This window comes from Heteronotia binoei, chromosome 7, assembly GCF_032191835.1.
Source record: "Heteronotia binoei isolate CCM8104 ecotype False Entrance Well chromosome 7, APGP_CSIRO_Hbin_v1, whole genome shotgun sequence".
NCBI classification, from domain to species: Eukaryota; Metazoa; Chordata; class Lepidosauria; order Squamata; family Gekkonidae; genus Heteronotia; species Heteronotia binoei.
The window spans coordinates 46456625-46470511 of NC_083229.1; positions in this window are offsets into that span (position 1 = coordinate 46456625).

The window sequence follows — 13887 nt, forward strand, 5'->3', positions numbered from 1 at the left end:
TCCAATGGCACCTTTAAGACCAACAGAGTTTTAATTCTAGGCATAAGCTTTTGTGTGCATGCGTAATGAAATGTGCATGAACATGAAAGCTTATACCTAGAACTAAACTTTGTTGATCTTAAGGGTACCACTGGACTCAAACTTCATCCTGCATTAAGTTTTACATTTTGCTTATCTAATACCCATTCTTTCTTAACTGATTACTGTTTGGGTTGGATCTTGTTTCTTTTTCAGTAGGCTTGTCTTTGTAATATTCCCCACCATCTTTGTGTTGTGCATTCCAATTGTTCTGATGGGCTTTCACTGCAGTACATCTGATGAAGTGAGCATTGATTCACATAAGCATATGCTGAATAATTGCTTTTAGTCTTAAGGTCCTACTGTACTCCTACTTTATTCTGTATGTTCAGGCTCTAAGGTCTAGCAGAGCTTGCTACGTGAATCCTTGTGATTGGCAGGGAGAGTTTGCTTATTGTTTGATAGATGCCTCCACGAATGGCAGGCTCTAGAGTAGAAATTTAGCACTCAATCCAGAGGATTCACACAGTAAGCCTCATTGGGGTTTGAGAAACAGGGCTGTCAAGTCACTTTTTTATTACTGCTAGCTAAAAAGGTATTGTTATATTTTTGTGCAAATTGTTCTTTATGCTTATTTTTGTTTGCCCATCTTAATAGCCCATCTGCTCAAATATTCTGAAGCTGCGTCTTTCAATTTAAAGCCATCAGCTGAACATGCATTTGTGCATAGTTAGCCCCTGGAGCAACCATTTAATCTTAAACAGAAAATTTCCAATGCTGAGAAGTCTGCTGAAGAGAGTAAAATAAAATACTGGTAGGATGAAAGAAAGAGATGGGTTGCATTGTTCACCTTTGTATTTAATTACTGCAAAGAACAATAAAGATGCATGAACAAAAGGTTCTGCAAACTCATTTGGGAGGAAATTTACTCTGGGAGCAGTATAAATTATAGCCACAAATGACTACCTGATGGTTGAAGCAACTCATGGGCATATGAGATATCGTGACTGGTTGATAGGTCAGTAGTTTTTAAATTATATACTATGGCTATTTTGGTTTTGGAAAAGTATTGGACAATAAAGTGTGCTGTTATACGTGATATAGAATCATAAAGTTGGAAGGGGCCATACAGGCCACCTAGTCCAACCCCCTGCTCAGTGCAGAATCAGTCTAGCATCCCTGACAAGTGTTCATACAGCTGCTACTTGAAGATTGCCGGTGAGGGGGAGCTCATCACCTCCCTAGGAAGCTGATTCTACTGCAGAACTACTGATACATTTTTAAAAATGCAGAAGAGGATGCAAAATACACAGGCAGGTAATAGACTGTTGCTATTGGGCCCAAACAGAGTTACATAGAAGAACATTGACACGACATTATGGTGTATACTGTGAGGAACCCAATCAGAGGCTTTTCTCAGGAGATGACCACTTTAAATTTCTCCCTGGTCATCTTCCTTCAGTCAGACTCACAGAAACCCTGTCAAAACTAGTAATAATTGGCACCAGAAGGTTTTAAAGGCAAAAACCACAAAATATTTATTAGGTAACAAAAGGCAAGGAGGGGGATGAAATAATATTGATTATAACTGTTCAGTATTGAAAGTCAAATCAGTTGGCAGCTGGTTGGCAGAATAAAATAATTACAGAGAGTAAAGACTTTTTCAGGCTGAGGTAAAAATATAACAAGACTTTGGCATAAGATCTTAAAAATAAACAATAAACCAGGCAAGTTTCAGAATCCCACTGGATTCTACTCCACACAGGCTGTGCCTTCTGGGCACTCAGAATGCTGTTTCTTAGAACATAAGAAGCCATGTTGGATCAGGCCAACGGCCCATCAAGTCCAACACTCTGTGTCACACAGTGGCAAAAAAATTTATATACACACATACACTGTGGCTAATAGCCACTGATGGACCTGTGCTCCATATTTTTATCTAAACCCTTCCTGAAGGTGGCTATACTTGTGGCCGCCACCACCTCCTGTGGCAGTGAATTCCACATGTTAATCACCCTTTGGGTGAAGAAGCACTTCCTTTTATCTGTTTTAACCTGTCTGCTCTTTCTTCAGTTGTTTAACCCTAACTTAGGCAGTGCCAAGTCATATAAATAACAAACTTCAATCACTCTTACACACACACATAGAGAACTCCTGACTAGTGTCAGTATTCTCCCTCACAGACCCTTTCACACTAGCTATCTTTCAGGACTTGCACACCTCAATTCTGATGCGTCTCAGCCCCACAGCTAGTCCTCTTGTCTGAGTCTTGGGTACCTCTGCTGACCCCCAGAATTCAGTTCTTCCCTCAGTGTGTAATTGTGTGATCTAGTTTGTACTTGGAGATTGCCTGATGCAGTGGCAGAATCTCCCTCAGAGTTTCAAACAGTCTGAAAACACCCTTTTCCAGACAGAGTCCACTCAGCTCTGTCTGCCACAAGGAGCTCAGCCACTCTGGCCGCTCTCAGCCCCTTGTCCAGTTGGTTTTACAACTGCCCGGCCTAAGCCCACTATCTTCATTTCAGACTGGTATACTGAAGACTTCTCTCAAAGACCCCCTGGCTAAGACTAAAAATCCTGAGGTGATTTTCTGCTGAGCAAACCTCAAAAGGATACTTTTCTGTTGCTTGGGCAACGTTTCAGCCAATCGCTACAAGCCTGTTTCTCAGCTACTCAGGCTAAGGGCCTGAGTCCGTCACATATACCAATCCTGCAAAGTAGAATAAGGAGCCATTAGGCCTCTGTCTATTAAATAAAAATGTGATTATATAATTTTTATTGTTCCTAATACAAAAAAAAGGGAAACTGAAATTAATTGGAAGAAAGGAAGGCATTTATCAGGGCTCTTTGAAGATTATCAGAAATGTTTCACAGGTTGTTACTGATTAACCACAATGCTGTGTTCTTTCCCATTTGCCTGGTTCCATTCAGACTGTAGAAGTGACCTTAAAGGTGCAAATCAAACAATACAGATATGCACATGGGAAGCTAACTCCCATATTTTCATGAAGCATAGCTGGCTACTAGCAGGTCATACATCTTGTCACAGTCCTTTCAGCAACAAGCAGCTGTTGTACAGTGGACTCAGTAGATAATGTAGCCATAAAGCTCATGATTTGTTAACTTTCTCTCCTGCCTAGCCTCCTTCAAAGAGTTGTAAATCGCTATGTATAGCACTGAAATCACTTAAATATTTGCACTTCTAAACAAGGCTTTATATTACACAAACAAAGACAGATTTATTTATTTGTTTGGGGTATTTTTGTAAAAAAAAGGGTGAGTGTACGAATTTGAAAGTCATAGCGACCTTTGGTGACTGACCCCTACTGGGGGCATGGAGGATAAGAACATAAGAGAAGCCATACTGGATGAGGCCAGTGGCCCATCTAGTCCAACACTTTTACAGGGGTGGCTGGATAAAGCTTGTCCCTGCCTCGCAGCTCTGGTGAATTCCAAGGAGGTCTCCCATCCAAGTACTTTTCTTGCATCATAAAACATAGAGGTTTGCATAGGATCCTGGTAGGTTGCTTGTCCAAGCAGTAACTGACTTAAACCAGCTTATTTCCAGGCAAGGTATTCTACCCTGTGTCTTAGGAGGACCCTCTCCTCTTTTCTTTCTTTCTTTCTTTCTTTCTTTCTTTCTTTCTTTCTTTCTTTCTTTCTTTCTTTCTTTCTTTCTTTCTTTCTTTCTTTCTTTCTTTCTTTCTTTCTTTCTTTCTTTCTTTCTGTCTGTCTGTCGTGGGCAAATAGGGAAACAGCTTTCTTCTCCCCATTTCTAGTGAAGGTTCCATACAGTGAATGAGTTTAGGCAAGAGTAATACTGGCTTGTCCTGAGGATAAAATGGAGGTAAGGAAATCAGTGTATGCCATCCTGAGTTTCTTGACAAAAAGGCAGGATTTAAAAATATACTAAACAAATAAATGAATAATAGCATTATTCAAACACAATTTTGTTCTGAATCAATGGACAAGAATGTTGTATTATCCTACACATAGCAAGCCCATTCTTTAAGCTGTCTGGATGTTTGTTTTACAAGACTATATGCTGGGTATGTAAATATACATTACTATATAGGTGTACACATACAAAAGAGGCACTACTTTTAAACTAATCTGTGCTGATTGAAGCATGATGTTTAGCCTGTGGTGGTATTGAGCCATGTCAGAGATAGGCAATAGTGTTTCTTTTAGAAGATCTCAACATGCATTAGTTAGTCTCATTACTTACTCAGTTCTCACAGTAGATTCCTTGTCCTTAGCATAATCCTGATTCAAGTAAACCTGAAAATACAGTTAAATTTCATTTGCAGGTATCTTGGCTGACTCGCTAATTGCCTTTGTGAAGTAGTGAGTTGAAGCTACCAGCTATGAATGTTTTATTTCAACAGACAGGCAGAAGGGATTTGATCAAAGAGTCTGTTATTGATAATTCATTATCTATTGCTAGTGAAAGAAGCTGATCAACACAAGCTCACACCTACTCTTAAAAGTTCAGTCATTATTTCAGTGGGACTTTAACCTCCAGGTGGAAATATTTAGTGTTTAAATTGCTCAGCTAAGTTTATCAGGCTTTTCCAGTTTGTTTCTCACTATCTTTGGCATACAATCTTTCATGTTTTATATATTGCCTATGTAATACAGTTAAATATGGTGTAAATTTATAAATACTATAATATTTTAATAAATATTCACAAAATTTTCTGTATTCCAAGAATATTTTTATTATGAACATATTTTGTTATAAATGTAATCTCATAGACTTCACTGGGATAAATTATCATGCCAGCTCTTGTACAGAGGAACCTAACTCATAATCAATAAATGCTGCTACATCCTCTGATAAGTCCACCAGAATTCATACATTGCATTGCCACAAGCAGAAATGATAACTGGGCACTGCCATCTCACAGTCTGTTCACTGGAACTGAATTGATCTAGCCGACTTTTCCCCTCCAGCTCTAATTCCTTCCTTATTCCAGCTACCCATTTTACGTGGGCTCTATCTATGCAGGCCCCATGGTCCCCAGGATAATCAAAGGGGATCCTCTTTCCTTTTTCACTAGGGGAAAAACAGGTTGGATCCAACATCATATGAAGACCTGGTCTTTGACTGAAATAAATATTGATTTTGATTGAGGATTGATATTGAAATCCTCTTGCTTTGAACGAACTGGAGGTTGTACAGTGGCTGTGATTGACCGGGCTGTGTACCTGCACCACAGTGGACCCGACTGAAAATACTGTTATCTTCAATAATGTTTATTGCATTCAGGCAGTTACATGAGGGCAGGAAACAGTTGCTCAAGGGTAATAATGTTATGCAAGCAAGGGTTTAGGAACCTGAATAGCCACTGGTGGGGTCCTCTATGCCAGTCTTTTCCAGCACCTGATTGAAGAACTTTGCCAGTAAGCATTCTTCATTTCGATAGCATCTTTAAGCAATGTTATTTTAGTAAATATTTATGAACACAAATACAGCCAGAGGCTCCCTCGTGCATTGTACACAGTTTTAATAGGTACCCAGTGTTGTGAGTTATGGGTTGAAGCAAGGAAAAATGTTGCTGTTTTTATAGGCCTGCTGAATTTTGCCATCAGTGTGTAACTACGTGATCCCCTTAACTCCATTATATATTGTCTGGATTACAGGCCCTTCATGTGGCACTGCTGAAGACTACATTGGCTGGCCACAACATGCTCCTCATTAATTCATTCCTTTGGAACACTCCACTTAATCACCTGTTTATAGCATTTTTATCGATTTGACTGTTTATCTCAATAGCAACACAATTGTTGGTCTTTGGAACATTGAGATTGACTTCAGTCTTTCATTTGACTTTTTGACAGCTTTATCATACTCAACAAATCATACAAGGGGTTGGTATCGGATCATACTAACAATGCATGTGACAATAAAAACTGCAATATTTGTTCTTTAGGAACTCATCTATCTTGATCAGTCTTTTTTCCCCATTTGAAGGATTTTCTTTCATTCCCAGGAAATAAATTACTATCTAGTGGCAGCATATAATTTGGAGATTTTACACACCAAAAGAGGGAACTGGACACATGCACAGAGAAAGGGCCTGAATTTTCATTCTTTGTACTGGGGAGAAATTTGTAATTCAGTTGTCTACACAAATAAATACATCCTGTACAATTAGATGTTATTTTTAAAAATCTATTTCTGAAATGACATAAATAGTTCTTGCAACCTGCTCTGCCCAGCAAAATGTACCCTCCCTCCTGCCTCATGTTTGGGCTGGGCATGTAGGAGATTATGGTCCCTGGCATCTGCACATGAAGAATCTCAGCACAAAGTGGGGCGGGGGGGGCGCTTTCTAAGAGCCAGTTTAGTGTAGTGGTTAAGTGTGCGGACTCTTATCTGGGAGAACTGGGTTTGACTCCCCATTCCTCCACTTGCACCTGCTAGAATGGCCTTAGGTTAGCCATAGCTATCGCAGGAGTTGTCCTTGAAAGGGCAGCTGTGAGAGCCCTCAGCCCCACCCACCTCACAGAGTGTCTGTTGTGGGGGGAGAAGATATAGGAGATTGTAAGCCACTCTGAAACTCTCATTCAGAGAGAAGGGCAGGGGGTATAAATCTGCAGTCTTCTGTGCCTGAGAGCTGCTGGTAATTAGAATAAAGCAGACAATACTGATCTAAATGAACCAAGGACTAACTTGGTATAGGGCAGCTTTATGTGATAACTAATCTCTAAGCCTAAGGGTTGGATCCAGAGTATTTTGTTTTGTTTTGTTCTATTGGATTTATATCCTGCCCTCCCCATTACAAGCTCATGGAGTAATGTTTCTGCAGGCACAAGGTTTTCTATGCTATTTTCCTGCTTCCCCCACTCCCAGCAGCCTGGAGGGCCCTGAACTCCTGTTCCTGGAGGACCAGGATAGGATTTCAGGTTGCTGCAGGAGGGGGAGGGCAGGAAAATTTCTGTTCATTAGTAGAAACCGTTGTACCCATGGAAATGTTTAGTCTGGATCCAAGCCTAAGTGTTTAAAATGCCTACTTCGTTTTACTGCAGCATTTACCCTACTTTTTCCCTTGACATTTGCCTTTCAGACTTAGCTTGAAAGCAATGCCAACAACACTTGTAAGACACATTATTTCACCCTGGTCTACCCTGGTGTGTAGGTTAAGTAGGTGTGTGCTGCTGCAAGTCCATTCAATTATATTACAGCCAACTAGTGGCCGAGCAGGTCTGTTGGCAACATGAATGGCTCTGTTGTGCTCCCTTATGATTTCCTAATCTTTAGAATGACACGTGAGAGTGATGTCCCCAGTCCACCCTCTGTCATGGCCATCTCTTCTTACAGGAAAATACAGCCATAAGGAACAATATTTGAAGTCTACCCAATGATACCATGAAGCAGAGATGGGACCTACCATGACAACAACATGACTTCATAATGTGATAAATGGTAGCTTCTATCACACACACACCCCTTTTCAAAAAAATAGAAATGTGTAGCATCTTAAGTATTTTCTCAAAGTATTAGGCAATAGCATAATTAATAATAATTGTGTTATATATGCTTATTTCTAGTGCAATGATCTTTAGGACTGGATCTTGAAAATACTATGTGAATGTAAATAGAAAACAGAACTGCCATGATTATTGGTAATACTGCTACAGTAAGACTACCATTTCCTGATCCAATGATTCTCATTGTGTCTGAGTTTTTCCCCCTTGATGACTACCATTTGCTGAGCTTGTTAGGAAAACAGCCGTTAAAAGACTAACCAAGCAAAATTTCCTGGGCAAACCAAGCAATGTATGCTCAAGTTAACTTTTGGGCACTGAAACGTGGGCCAGCAGCTTTCAAAATAAGACCTAGTTCCCAAGCTGATTTTCTGCAGTACCGTTTGGAATATTGCTGCTTGTGAGAGCTTGGTGTACAATCAAAGCATTTCAAAGCCACCTTTAGTCTGCTATTGAAGCTACGCACTGCTCCAATCCACAATGAATTGCTCTGCCATACACAGCAATGAAGACTCAATCAACGCTTAAGTACACATACAGCACTGATAGCTGCTTATGCAGAGAGAAAAATAATGGTAATCGTGCCATCGTTGGTAAAAACTGACAGGGTAAGTTTGTTCACTAATAGCTGGGGTACAAAAAGCTGTATCTGGCAACTAGAACAAAGCCACCCAGTTTTGCCCTACATGCCATGCAACCCTACCTCCATCCTGATCAGTGGTCCCTCTAAGCTGAGTTAGCGTGAGCTAGCTCACAGATTTTTAGCCTCCAGCTCACACATTTTTGTCTTAGCTCAGGAAGGATGACCCCAAAGCACAATAATTTATGCAGTAGCTTACAACTTTAACATCAGTAGCCCACAAAATAAAATTTTTGCTCTGCAGTTTAGAGGGAACATTGATCCTGACCAACCAGAACACTGGCAATTTACCAGCCATTCTGGCCCACTGAAGCCCATGTAGTGGAACCATTTCCAGCCTTGTGCTCTCTGGTGCCATCAAAGTGCCTTAGCAGCCCTGCAGTTCTCTGAATCAGAGTGTGCTGGTGTGTTTTTGCTGACTTGTAGAGCAAAAAGGAATCTGATGTGTTCATGCAATCACATGCACCTGTATACTTTTTGGCTTCATGATTGAATCATGGTGTGTATACCAGTAAACATGGAACGTACATACTAAAGACATAGTGATCTTTGAGCAGCATGCAGAAGGAGGAATCATTAATAGCCAAGTCGACCAGATCTGAGGATATGGTGCTGTGGGTGGGGCAAGGCAGATCTTTCTACAAGCCTAAATATGGGGGAAGTGAGGCCCCCACAACAAGTTTTTGAGAGTTCTCTACCATGCAAATGAGCCTGGCCCAGTGGCCTGCATCACACAACTGTACCATAGTTTCCCTAGAACTACTGCAAGGGAAGGGAAGTGCTTGCAGGAATACTGCAAGGGAAGAGCTGAAAACAGGTACAGTTAAATGAAGGTTAGTGGTTGTGTGGGAAAGACAGGAGGAAGCAGGAAAAATGGAGAAGCTATGAGTGGGGCTTTCTAGAAAGGAAAAGAGGAAACAGTGGGGGCGGGGAAAATGACATGCCTCCCACAAGTCTTTATGGGTTCTCACTTGTTCTCTTCTAATTTACAAAAGTGGTGGCTATTTATATGCTGCTTCTTATCACTGGTGAACAGTAAGCTTTACAATGCACTACATTTTATAATAAGATGTATTTACTTCACAGTCTAATTTTGCCTAAAAGTAAGTTAGTTTCTAGTGGAATTGCATAGTTAGAGCAAAGGACTAAATAAAGGCAATTGAAACAGAAAATATATTGTTTATGTACACTTTAAGAAAAACCTGTGTGAGTACCTAGTGTTTGTTGAATTAATAAACTTGAAATAATGGGAGAAATTTTGCCTTACTTTAAGGGAGCAAAATTCCCTTTTTTGATGTATTCTATACATCTTTCATTCAGTTGCCTGCAGTGGAGAAGACTGATGGTTGTGCTTTGGCAAGTGGTCCAGATGGTGCAATAACATAATCTATCCTAATGTAGCTGAAAAGCACTGAGGTTTCCTTATAGGCAGTTTTCACTTTATGGTCCATTCCCTAGTCTCCCTGTTGGAGAGAAAGGCAGAGTATAAATTAAGTAAGTAAATACATAAGCAGAATTATCTCAGACCTGTTCACTGAGGCCTGGTGTCAACCTTACATCAAACAGCTGATTTCCACCACAAATTTAGCTATATTTTAGATAGGAAAGAAGGCTTAGATTCAATAAAGAAGGTCTTCCTTCCCGCAGCATTACATAAAAAAATGTGAATTACAGGCAAAATAGAAATTGATGGCTGCATTTTTGTAAAACTTGAAGCAAGAGGACCAGATGGTAACTGTTTATGAAGTAGTCATTACTAGTTTAAATCTTGTTTGTTTCTTTCAGTGGAACATTCAACAACTTTTTCTGTATTAGCGAGAACACTGGAAAAACTGCTGCATCTAGCCAATGTTCCATTTAGTCCAGCAATATGTTTCCCAGTGAGCTGGAGGGTCCAGCAACAGAGACACACAGGCCAAAGATTCCCCTATTGTTATCTCTCAACAACTGGCAATCAGAAGCTGGGATCCAACAATATATTTGATTTATATTCCATCATGAAAATGAGAAGTTATTGACTGCTTTAACTCTTGCCCATCATTCCTCTTATGTCCATTGAATATACCCGGCTGGTACATGCTTTGAGAAACCTGTCCTTAGCCCACAGCAGCAGATCCATAGCATAGCCACATCCTGGTGATTTACACACCTGTGTGGATGTTGAGTTTATATAAGCATGCACATGAAAAGTTTTGTCTCTCACACTAATATCGCTCCACCGTCACCATGGGCACAATTAATAAGAAGGGAGGGACGTAGTTGGGGTGCAGAAATAGCAGCTTATATGTAAGGCTACTTGGCCCTCTGCTGTACCATTTGCTTCCTCTTACTGCAACTTCTCTGGCCTGTCACTCTAAACCCTTCCCCCAGTATCAATAAGATACAGGGTAAGGATTGGCACCTGATTTTGACAGTTATTTTCAAAACCAAAGATATCAGTGCCTTACTCAAATGCATTCCATGGGCTGGAACCAGTGATGTGCAAATGGAAAAAGAAATCTAGTGCAGTTTTGTTTGTTGAAGGGATGGCATAAGATTTTGTGCACCTCTCCCATCTGCCATCCAAGTTTGCTCATGCACACAGTGCCATACACACACAACATCTTGCGCTTCAATCACCTCTTCCAGCCAACCAAAGAGCCAGTTTGGTGTAGTGGTTAAGTGTGTGGACTCTTATCTGGAGGAACCAAGTTTGATTCCTCCACTTGCAGCTGCTGGAATGGCCTTGGGTCAGCCATAGCTCTCATAGGAGTTGTCCTTGAAAGGGCAGCTGCTGTGAGAGCCCTCTCAGCACCAGCCACCTCACAGGGTGTCTGTTGTGGGAGGAAAAGATATAGGAGATTGTAAGCTGCTCTGAGTCTCTGATTCAGAGAGAAGGGTGGGGTATAAATCTGCAGTCTTCTTCTTCCCACGTTGAACCTTGGGGAGCCATTCAAGAATGAAGGGGCAGCTATGTTCACTCCCTGAAACTTCAGGAATTGTTGCACAATATCTTGGGCAAGTGGAAAGTAGGGACACAATAAATCTGACTTACTGCAAGCAGATTTTTTTTTTTTGCTAGGCTTTTCGCGGCAAGAGACGTTCACAGGTGGTTTGCCATTGCCTGCCTCTACATCATAACCCTGGTATTCCTTGGTGGTCTTCCTTTCAAATACTACGATCCTGCTTAGCTTCAAAGGTTTGATGAGATCAGGCTAGACTGGGGATACATTTTTGCTTGTACAAGTGCTCCAGTGCAAACAGGTAGTGGCATAACTCCTACTGGCCATGCTCCCACATGTTCATTCTGTAGTGAATCCCTGTGCACATATAAGTATGTGCATACAGGCTCTTCCATGCAGTTGGAAGAGCTGCATTACTGCCAACTGTGTGGTGAACTCTGTTCACCTATGCTTGCATTTGTGTAGGGGCTGGTTGCTGTTGGCTGAACATGTGGGTATGAGAGCTGGTGCCAGCCTGCGCAGTGCCACTTCCCTCTATACACATCACAGAGTATTCCAGTAAACACCCCAGAAAAATCCATCCTCTTCCATCTGCAGTTTTACACAGCACTGAGTCAATCAGTCTCAGATCCACGTAAGTTCAATTAAAAATAATTAAATAAATGCCATCTACTTTTCACAGCCAGCTCATTATTTCAGTATCCTAATTAAGATGTAATACCTAATGAAGAGGCAGACATGAGATGGCAAGAGATCATTTTAACTTCTGCGTAAATGATGACCGAGTGCAAAAACAAGTGAAACAAGTTCAATACTCATGAGCCTGACTGTAGACAGCGACTCAGTCTAATGCCATTCTGCCTCCTGCCACTCCCCCTAGTTTTGAAGCAAGGAATGTCAAGACACTGCATTCATTATGCTTCCAAGGGGTCCCTCTTCCTTTTTGGATCCTTCTCATTCCCAAGCATTGCAATACTCTTTCATGCATCTGATGAAGCGGGCTCTGTATCACAGAAGCCAAGGGCCATAAAACTCTGTTGTTTTGGCTGCAGCTAATACAGCCATCGCTATGGAATGCAATATTATTCATATTTAACCCACAGAGTTGAGGATGGTATATTTGGCCCCCTGCCTCGATTTGCCTCATTGTATTTACATAACAACTTTGCAACAAATGAAGATAAGAGAGTGACTGGCAGGCTTAGGGCAGAGTAAGGTTGCCAATCCCCAGGTAGGCCTATAATAGAAGAAATGTCAAGGTGAAACTATACTTTCAAAACATATATATGTAATAGGGAAAACCTTTTTGGCCTCTACTTCTGAGTAGACTCTGCTCCTAAATAATCTAAGATGAACAATATAAATGTGCACAAAAGGCACTTTAATATTCCAAAGCTTCTACCTTAAACAGACTGCAATATGAAACACAAGGGTGCACGCAGGCACTTAGACATAACCTCTATACCCAAACAGGCTGCACTAAAATGAATTCAAACAGTCTGCAGAAAAAATAAATCAAAGTGCACACAGGCACTTTTTGAAGGCTAAGAGTCTGCTATTAACTCATAAACCAAAATCATGAGAAAACAGTCTGTAATGAATTCTTTCGTCCAGATTGCACACTGATACTTTAAGAAACAAATTATCCCACTTCACAGTCTTGCATGTTCAGTCCACTATTTTTTCAGTGAGGTGTAGGATAAAGAATAAATTCATCTGCATAAAGCCAGTTCACATTAGCTGGTCTCAAACATTTTGTTGCCTTTTTCAAGACTGATGACTTTTAAGTGGAACCCAAAAATTCTGTCTCTTCCACACAAGGCTCTAGCTCATTCTTTGTAAAGATGGAGTGGGTTCTCAAAGGACCATTGCACCACTCTCTCTTTATGAAGGTTGCCTTTTTCAAGCCATCAGTCTTGAAAAAGGCAACGACACGTTTGCTGCTTTCTGCTTCTTTTTAGGCTCGCCAACTGTATGGAGGCGGGGGGGGGGGGGATGTCCCATCCCATAAATAGAGGTTTAAGGTAATGTTAATGACCTCCATGCCATAAAAAACTTAAACAGCCTATTTCCATAAACCTCTGTTAAAGGGACAGCACATTTTTCCAGGCCTGCTGGCAACCATATTTCCAACCTCTGCAAAGTTCTGTCCTGTTTCATGAATTGTCTCTTCCTATGGGAAATGCCTTCACTTCCCTTGTAATTTACGTATTATGCACAAATCATCCTTGTTGCAGTAGCATCATTAACAACCTAGGGAGCCTTTGCTTTTCAAAATAAGCAAGCACCTTGGTGCACCTGAAGTGCTTAACACGTTCTAGCATAAACTTTCCTGTAAGAAAACCAGCATCGTAAATGCCCGTAGTTTTGCTGCCATCTACTGTTTCTGAAAGGAAACACAAGAGTCTCAGTCATACTTTTTCTTTCTGCTTCTTTAGCTTTTGAATTGTGATTCCAGGAGGGAAAGTTACAATCTTAGTAGCTCTGGCTACAGAATTCATGGGACGAAGGGAGGCAGGGGAGTTGCTTTGCTGCAGAGGACACACCCTTCGTTCTGGAGGTAACTATGCTGCAGTGCACCTTAAGATTTTACAAGTTCTGTTTTTTAGCTGGGAAGTCCAGCTGAAATCTTGAAGTCCTGAAGACTCCTGTAATGGGACAGACTCTGGATAGTGCAGCAACAATGACTTCTACAAGTTCTCCTTTGTCCAATCCACTTCAGTAATTTTGCTGGTATACACATCATTTTAAAATTATTTTAAATGAGATTTAACAGAAAAGGAGTTACAACGT